The sequence below is a fragment of the Meriones unguiculatus genome, chromosome 17 (assembly GCF_030254825.1).
Source record: "Meriones unguiculatus strain TT.TT164.6M chromosome 17, Bangor_MerUng_6.1, whole genome shotgun sequence".
Lineage (NCBI taxonomy): Eukaryota > Metazoa > Chordata > Mammalia > Rodentia > Muridae > Meriones > Meriones unguiculatus.
Window position 1 is genome coordinate 59,048,808 of NC_083364.1, and position 9,892 is coordinate 59,058,699.

Consider the following 9,892-nt stretch of genomic DNA (forward strand, 5'->3'; position numbering starts at 1 on the left):
GGCAAAGCTACACAGGGAAACCCTATTTGGAAAAACCAAAATAAATAAATAAATTGCAAATTTGTTTCAAATGACCTCTTGTTTTCTTACCTTGTTACAAAGTTACAAATACCCTCTTACATGTTTCTTAAAATGGCTAACTAACATTTTCGAAAATTTCTTCTTCTCTCATATAATACATCCCTACCACAATTTCCCCTCCCTCCACTTTTCCTTCCTTACTCTCCACCTCCTCTAACACTTTCCCTCAGATTCACTTCTCTGCTTCTGTTAAGAGCAGGCTTCCCAGGGATATAAACAGAATACAGTATAACAAGATACAATAAGACTAAGTACAAACCCTCAAGTCAGAGATGGGAGAGGCAATCCAGGAAAAAGAAAAGGGTCCCAAGAGCAGGAAAAAGAGTCAAAGACACGCCTACTCCTACTGTTAGGAGTCCCACAAAAACACCAAGCTAACAACCATGACATATATGCAAAGAACCTAGCGCAGACCCATGCAGGCTTCACGATTCCCACTTCAGTTTCTGTGAGCTTCTATGAAACCTGCTTAGTTGATACTGTGGATCATGTTTTCCTGGCGTCCTCAATCCATTTGGCTCCTAAAATCCTTCCTCCACCTCTTCCTTGGTGTTCTCTGGGCTCCTAAGGGAGAGAACTGTTGGAAGGTTTCCAATTTGAACTCTCTCCCCACCTAGTGATTGACTGTGGGTTGCTGCATCTGCTCCCATCAGCTGCCAGAAGAAGCCTCTTTGATGACAATTGGGCTAGTCACTGATCTATGAGTATAGTAGACTATCCCATTTATTAATTTGTTTGTTTGTTTATGCAGTATTCTGCCTTCATGTGTACCTGCATGCCATAAGAGAGCAACAGATCTCATTATAGATGCTTGTGAGCCACCATGTGATTGGTCGGAATTGAACTCAGGACCTTTTGAAATATAGCCAGTGCTTTTAAGCTCTGAGCCATCTCTCTTGCCCTCTCATAGACTATTCCTAATGGCTAACATTTTATAGAGAAATTGACGAAAGATTCATAGGAAGTCACTTAGAATAATGGGACCTTGAAACAAAAGTTTTGTAAAGAATGATCAGATGTAGGAGTATACCCTATCTCAAATAACTACAGTTACCTCATTCACGAGTAGAGAAAGACCTTTTCTCCTGAGAGAAAAAGGCAAGAATGAATAAAATTCTACCAATAGACATATTCAGACTCAGGACTGAGAAAAGTCTTTGTTTTATTTGGGTGGATGAGGAGCGAAAGAAGGCAGCATAGTACCAATGTCAACTATTAAAATTCTACCGAGCTGGATTATCTCTGGTATTCCAATATTCCAATAGAAGGAGTTCCTGCCTCAAATAGTTAATATTGAATCTAATGATCTTAAGTCTGTATGTTATTTTACTCATTTCCTCTCCTTTACATCTTTTCCATCTGTGTCCATACTTCTCTGAAAACAGTGACTTATTTTACTACAGTTTCAAATCAAAGGATACAAAGAAAAGGCACTGCTCATAAGAGCACAGTGAGCAATGGATACATTGTAACTGACGACGGTTAGTAGAAACATTTCAGAGATGACAAGATATTCTTGAAGCAGCATTTGGCCCCCTCATCATATTAAAAGAATTCATAATCAGTTCAACATCTTTATTACACCTTTAATTATGGGTTAGTCAATGCCCATCCCAACTGGAGAACCTAAGCAAACAGATACAGTAACCATTTTGAAATTTCATTGACTCATACCTATGCCTCCACCAAAACACTCGAAGGCAATTTCTACAACAGTAATGACTATATCCTGTGATGAGAAATAGACTTCACATACAACAAGAAGAAGGAAGAGAGAAGGAAGTGAAGGATCTGAAAAATACAAATCTTCATTAAGGTTTCAAAGCCAGAAAAGCTGGTATATGAGGATATAGGAAAGGCTTTTATTTAATTCCATAATTAATAAAGAATCCACCACAGCCTTCAAGCTTGAGAGAGACAAGGTCTTCCTTTTTGCTTTTTGAATGAATTACCTCAGTGAACATGATGTTGGAGGATCATACAGTGGGAAAATGGCTAATTATTGTGTGAGAAATATAGTTCATGATGGAGTGCTTAGCTGTCACAGTTTAACCTTTACTGCCACAATCAAAACAAAACTGTTCCAATTAGATCTGTTGATTTGACACAGCCTGGAGCTCCTGAGAAAGGGGTTTCAAATTGAGGAATTGCCCAAACCAAACAGGCCGGAAGACATATCTGTAGGGGATTGTCATGGTTATTAACTGATGTAGGAAGGCTCAGCCCACTATGGGTAGCACCATTCTCTGCGCTGCTGGTGGTTCTTAGATATATATGAAAGCTACTTAAACGTGAGCCCAAATGAACCCCAAAATAGCATTTCTGCATGGTTTTTGCTTCAGGCTTCTACTTGTGTTTCTTTCCTGACTTTATTCAGTGATGATCTATAATCTTGTAAATTTGAAATAAACCCTTTCATCCTCTAAGTAACTTTTTTTTGGCCAGAGTTTATTATCATAATAGAATGAAATTAGAACAAAACAAATCAGTGAAGAGCAAGTGCTAAAGGCTATTGAAATAGGTGAGATAGATAACATCAACTTGTATAGTATTTGATATAGTTGCTAGAATGATTTGGAACTGGAGCCTTCACTCATTTCCTATTTTTAGGGTAGGACACTGAAGTATCTCCAATATCACTTGTACTGTAAAGCTCTCTTCTCACTTAATGTTCAATGTAAAAAGATGAAGAAATTACATTTAGCAGAACTTCTCTTGGGGGATAAAATTCATATGATTTTTTAGGTATATTTTATTTTTATCTTGGTGAATGAGTGTGTGTCAGTGTGTAGTTATGTGCACTTGTATTCAGATACTTGTACAAGCCAGAAGAGAGTATTCAGTCCTCTGGAACTGGGCTTACAGTCAGTTGTGAACACCCTCATGTGGGCAATCGGAACCGAATTTGAAACCTCCGTAAGAGAAGAATGCACTCTTAATCACCAAGCCTTCTCTCCAGCTCTCACAGGAATTCTTAAAGAACATTTTAATAAGCCACTTGATACAAAAAAAGATCCCAAAAAGTATGAGAATAGAAAGTCACCAAATTCTTCTGTCCATTTATTTGCTCAACAATTAGAGACTGCTTGCTTGCAGCTGGATTCCAGGCACGAGGGATACAAAAATAAGTGAGAAACTCCAAGTTTTTAATTAAACTCTTAGTTTGCATTAGCATAATTTGTCCCAGTCTCATGGGGAACAGTTTGAGATCTGAGAATTTCAACTAAAAAGTTTGAGAATAAAGCTAGTGTGTGGTCCAACAATCCCATCCCATATGCTCCTAATGTATATTGAATAAGAGTGCTCCTGTGATGCATTGTCCCTAGTAGCCTAGATAAAGAAACAATGTACGTTATCTGTGTCCATAGGGATAAACCCAAACAAAAAGCCAGAAAGCAAGCCAGAATTTGGTATTAACCTTAAAGCAACTCAGTCTTTCCTGAGCTCAGAAATCCCAGGAAAGACACCTCAGTGGGTCAGTATGAAGGTGGCTTCTCTCAAGACTCCTTCCTCCCTATCTTAGGGTTGTATTGCTGTGAAGAGACATTATGACCGTGGCAACTCTTATAAATAAAAACATTTAACTGGGGCTGGCTTACACTTTCAGGGGTTTAGTCCAGAATCGTCATAGTAGGAAGCATGGCAGAGTACAGGCAGATGTGCTGGAGAAGCCAAGAATTCAGGAGACTGCGTACCACAATGGGCAAAGCTTGAGCACAGGAGACCTGAAGCCCTCTCCTACAATGATACACTACTTCCAACAAGGCCACACCTACTCTAACAAAGATACATCTCCTCATACTTCCACTCCCCATGGGCCAAGCATTCAAACACATGAGTCTATGGGGGCCATACCTACTCAAACCACTAAGTTCCACTCCATGGCCTACTTAGGCTGGTAGCCATAACATAATGCAAAATGCATTCAGCCCAACTTCAAAAGTCCCTGTAATCTGTCATAGTCTCAACATGTTTTAAAGTCCAATGTTTAAAGTCTCTTCTGAGATTCGTGCAATGTATAACTGTAATCCCCTACAAAACCAAAGTCAAAAGCAGATCACATACTTACAAAATATCATGACACAGGATATATATTACCATTCCAAAACGTAGGCAAGGGAGCACAGAGAGGAAGTAGTGGGTCAAAACAAGACCAAAAATCATCTGGGCAAACTCCAAACTCTGCATCTCCACATCTGATGTCAAAATGCTCTTCAGATCTCTGACTCCCTTCAGCTTTGTTGACTGCAATTCACTTCTTTCTCTTGGGCTGCTTCTCCTCCCCATTAGCATCTTTCCTTGGCATGTATCCCACAGTTTGGCATCTCTAACCTCTTGGGGTCTCTAGGGCAACCCAGGCTTCACTTTCACAGCTTCACACAATGGCCTCTCTGGGGCTCCATGCAGGTATACCCCTGCTGTATGCTGGGCCTCAGCAACTTTTTGTAGTCATGGCAGGAGATTCCATTAACACTCTTCTTCTGTCCTTGACTCTAAAGACAAAACCACATGGCCAAAGCTGACAAGTTTCGCTGCTTGCTGGGACTGCAACATGGTCCCCTTCTTTAATTACATCTTCACCAGCTTTCAGTTTTCAACAGTTTCCTTCACTGCCTAAACTTGGATGTCATGGAACTTGCTTTGTAGGCCAGCCTAGCCTTGAACTCAGAGATCTGCATGCCTCTACCTTCTGAGTGCTAGGATTAAATGCATGTACCACCACACCTAAACCTAAGTGTGTTAAAAATTCCTTTTCACAAGATGGAAGCTTAGCTGGGTGGGTTCTTGCCTTGAGGTCACCACTCCTTTAATTCTATTAAAAAATTTTGTTTGTTTGTTTTCGTTTTTTCAAGACAGGGTTCCTCTGTATAGACTTGGCTGTCCTGCTTTGTAGAACAGGATGGTCCTGAACTAACAGCGATCTGCCTCTTTGAGTGCTAGGATTAAAATCATGTGCCACCACTCCTAGCTTCTATTTATTATCTTTAATCTGTTTATCTCCTTGAACACAGGGCTTAGCTCCATTCCACTTCCTTGTGCCCCTTTAACCCTTGAACCCTACATTTTTTCTAAGCTTCTTTTTTTCCCTAAGTTCTTTAAGCTTGTTACATTTCATCAAAACATTCTTCATGAGTGAACCCCAGAACAGATTCTACAAATCCTAGGCTGTTTTGAAATTTTTTTCCAATGCAATTCATATAAATCTTTTCACCTTGGCCTCAGGCAGACTCTTTAGACAAAGGCAAAAATGGGCCACATTCTTCACCAAAATATTACAAGAATGATCTCCTAGGCAACCTCCTAAAACTCTTCTCTGAAATTACTCTCAGAACCACTGTATTCCACGCTTCTACTAGTATGGCACATTAAGTGCAACATAAAGCATCTCACTGCCTTCCTAATCCAAAGTCCAAAAATCTACATTCCTCTAAACAAAACATTCCTCCCATCAGGCTTATCACACCTCACTTCTGGTACCAACTTCTCTCTTAGTTTGGGGAAAACATTTAATTAGGGCTGGCTTACAGTTTTAAATATTCAGTCCATTATCATCATGGTAGAATCATGGCAGCATCCAGGTAGACATGGTGTTGGAAAAGGGCCAAGAATTCTATATCTTGATCTGAAGGTGACAGAAGAGGGTCTGTCTTCCACACTGGGCAGAGCTTGAGCATGTGCACACACACACACACACACACACACACACACACACACACATACATATATATATATAACCTCAAAGCCCACCTCTACAGTGATCCACTTCCTCCACAAGGCCACACCTACTCCAATAAGGCCACACCTCCTAATAGTGCCATTCCCCATGGGGCAAACATTCAAACACATGAATCTGGGGGGCCCATACCTATTCAGACCACCACACTCCCATTAAAGCCTCACTTATTATTCTAGTACCTCTCATACCACTATGCTCAGGGACAGGCTTACAATGTAAGAGCATCAGTGGGACACATAGCATGGTCAAACTATAGCAGCTCTTCCTAGTAGCTTTCTTCTTCCTCCAACTATGCCTTCACTATCAATTTAATCCACCAAAATTCTTATCTTTTAATGAATTTTGTTCTTACTGTAAAAAGAAAACACTTAATCAAGTTTTTCTTTCTCCCTTTCCTTTTCCTCTCTTCCTAGGTTTATACATTAGCACATATTCCTTCACAGAAACTGTTTTTCTGTCCTCTGTACCCAAACCCCTAATTAAAAAAGATATGTTGGTGTACTTTAAAAAAAAAACTCTTATTTATATATTTTTTTTACATCTCTTTTTCCCTACTCTACCTCAATCCCTTCCCATAGGAGAGGGAAAGGGTTATTAGGAGACGGGGTGCAGTTCTCTTAGCTGCTTCCTGCTGGTTAGGGTTGTTGGGTTCCTTGGAGCCAGTCCAAGTTTCAGGACATCTCGAACTTCTTGTCTTACTGAATCAATAGCAACCAGGAGCAGCAGAAGGAAAGCAACAGCAGCCTTGTTCTTCATCAGGGCTCCTCAATACTCTATGGGCTCTGGCATTTATCCTCTCTCTAGAGTTCTAATATTTAAACTATCTGTAGCTGTCAAAAAGCTCCTCTCAGAGCCCACACGAGGCAAATAGTTCGCTGCTGTAAACTATCTGAATCAATCTCACACCTGGGATTAAAACAAAAATATGTTTATATCCACAACAAACATATGTATTGTATATATTTAAGGTACACATAATAGATAATGGCATGTTCATAGTATAGTATAAGATAATAAGATCATGGCTATAAAGAAGAAAATTAACATTTCCTTTCTCCCACAATTATTCCTTATTTTTATTTGTTTTGTAGCAAAAGCATATAAAGTTTACTCACCCTGTAGGAATGCATATGCAGTACATCACCTCTATCACCTCTGCATCTAAGTGGTATTTTATCTCTCCAAACTGGGCTCATCTACAAATCAAGGGTACACTCTGACCTAAACAATTCTACCACCTCCCTCACTACCGACCACTTGCAGCCACTCCTTTAATCTTTGTCCGTGTTATGGTTCACATCTTAAAGATTCTCCAAAACTGACATGTTGAAGACTTGGTTTCCAGTTGTGGCACTGTCGGAAGAAAGTCTGGAGATGGGCCTAATGGAAGGAAATAGGGCTATTAGTTTGGGGTGGCGGTATACTAGAAAGAGATATTAGGACCCTACAACATCACTGCTTTCTGAGAGGAGAACCATTGCTCCACTGCATGTCCTCTGCCTCGAAATTTTTCCTTTCCATAGACCTACAGCGTTGGGGCTAAACAATCATGACTACAAGCCCTGAAAACATAAGCCAAAACGAACCTGTCTTTTTGGAAATTGTTTTCCCCAGGTATGCTGTCACACAAGTGGGAAGGGGACTAACATGATTAAACATATGGGTCTGGTGCTCAAGAGAGCATGTAGCAAAGGAATAACCTTAGGAGCACCTAGCACAGCGAGGTGCTGCTATAGGGAACATTTTAGATTTTTACAGAGAGAATGAGGAAGCAAGATAGCTAGTGTGGCAAGAGGGCACAGGAAACTAACATTCACTGAAGACCAACCAGAAGCACTGTGAGCGGCACAGGGAAACTCAGGAAAATTTATGCTCAACAGCCAAAGACAGAACTTTAAGAGTAAGAGAATTGTCAACTGTGTTAAATGCTTCAAGAAAGACAAGCAAGGTAGGTAGAGGTTAGGAAGACATCTGTAACTGAAAGGAATAATATCCAAGGAAGGTAAGAACAAAAGTCACACTGCGGCACACTGAAAATTGAAGAGAAAAGGCAAATAATTCCTCAAGGAGTGTCCCATGGAAGGGACGAACCAGAGGCAGTTTTCAAGGCTGTATCATGAGGAAAGGTGGTGACGCAAGGGACTTGACACTGTTAGTCTATTGGAAATGAGCCACTAAAGTAATGTAATAAGCTATTTTGTTAATTTAACTGAATATTAATAAATTTTTGCTGACTTATAGAGACTGTGACTGAAAAAAGAAGCATTTATTATAAGTGTGTTCGTGAATACCCGTAGAAAGACAATGTGTCAAGGCACCTTATCTTTGAGTAGGGATCGTAACATAACTTTAATTTATATTTTTTAATGGGTAACAAATTTTATTTCTGTTTTCTATATATAGAAACTTCTAATATAGTTATTATTTGTGAATATTTTATCAATTCTTTAAAAATTCCATTCAATTCGCAGTCAACCTCCCGTTTCTTACCCTAACTATTCCCTGATATACCCTCACCTCTGTAACTCCAGCATCCCTGCAGCTTCGTGTCTTTTAGTCTTTTAGTTTCTATTTTAAATGACTCATCAAGTCCAGGTGTACTGTGCATATACTCCTGAATATGAGGCCATCCACTGGGCCACACCTTGAAAGAAAAGTGATTCCCCTCTCCTCCAGAAGCCATTAACTGGCCATAGTTCCTCAGTTAGAGGACCCATGAATCCCTGCCCATTCCATGCTAGAGTGTGAACTGACTTAATTTTGGTCAGGAAACTGCAACTGCCATGAATTCGTGAGTGCATTGACCCAACTGTATCAAGAAAAACATTGTTTCTCTTCAGTCCTCACTGGGTCTTAACGGTCTTTCTTCTTCCTCTTCCCTGACAGTCCCTGAGCCTTGAGGAGTTGTAATGTAAATGCCTCATTTTTGGTTAAACAGTCCACAGACACTTTTCCTATGCATTTTGATCAGTTGTGTGTTTGTGTGTTAACTGCCATCCATTGCTCACAGAAAGATCGCTGATGAAGTCTGAGGGTTATACTAATCTCTGTGTATAGAGATACAAACTTAGAGGGCAGTTTGATACCATGTACATTTAGCGTAATAGCAGTAGTGGGTCAACCCTGGAGCCATGAGCTCCCCAACCATGGGTTCGTGGCAAAATTTTCAGTACCATGTAGAAGTTTCCTCCTATAGATCACCCTTTAAGTGCCATCATAGAATGGTCAGTTAGCCCTATCCCATTCATGTCACTACTGCACACATGGACATATCTTGCCATGCCAGTCATTATTGCAGTTCATAGGATTCACATCTGGGAAGACTACTGAGGAGTTTTACCCCCAAGAGCTTACATAGCAATGCAATAAGATCATGATTTTTTTCCATGATCCACAATCAATGCACATGGCATCTACCATCAAGTCCTGATGGGAAAACAAGAGCAATCACAACAGCCTATATTATTTGGGAATTTCCTGGAACATCTCTAACTACCAACTGGTTGGAAGTATCTCACATTTGGTACTTGGCTTTTTCTTTGGCAACCTATGGCTTCTGGGAAGGACATAATCCCCTGTATATGAGAGGGCTCAATAAACTCTTTTATATGAAAGAAATATGTCTGTAGTGTATAGAACAGTAGTTTCCACATGGCTCTTTCAAACATTCTTATAGTTATCTCTCTCCCATTCTTCTCCTCTGCTCTTTCCTTCTGTTCCTCTCTCCACTTAAATCCCTCACTATGATCCCCCATCACCTTCATATTACCTGTGTTACATTACTACCCCCTCCTTCAATATTACTGTTTGTACTTTCTATCAATGGCCCATTCTAATTTCCTGGATTATCTGGGTATTCCAAATTAAATTTTTGGAATCTAAACTTAAAGTTTCAATGTTATGATCCATCCCCGTCTGCCTTAGTTAGAGTTTTATTGCTCAATTTCATTTTTGATATTTTTCAACATTAAGGATAAATTAAGGTCATAGTAAGAGAAAAAGAGCTGGGTCAAAGGTGCCTCCAAAATTAAAAGGTGATTAGAATCGCCACAGGTAATTCTAATGAGTAGAGTT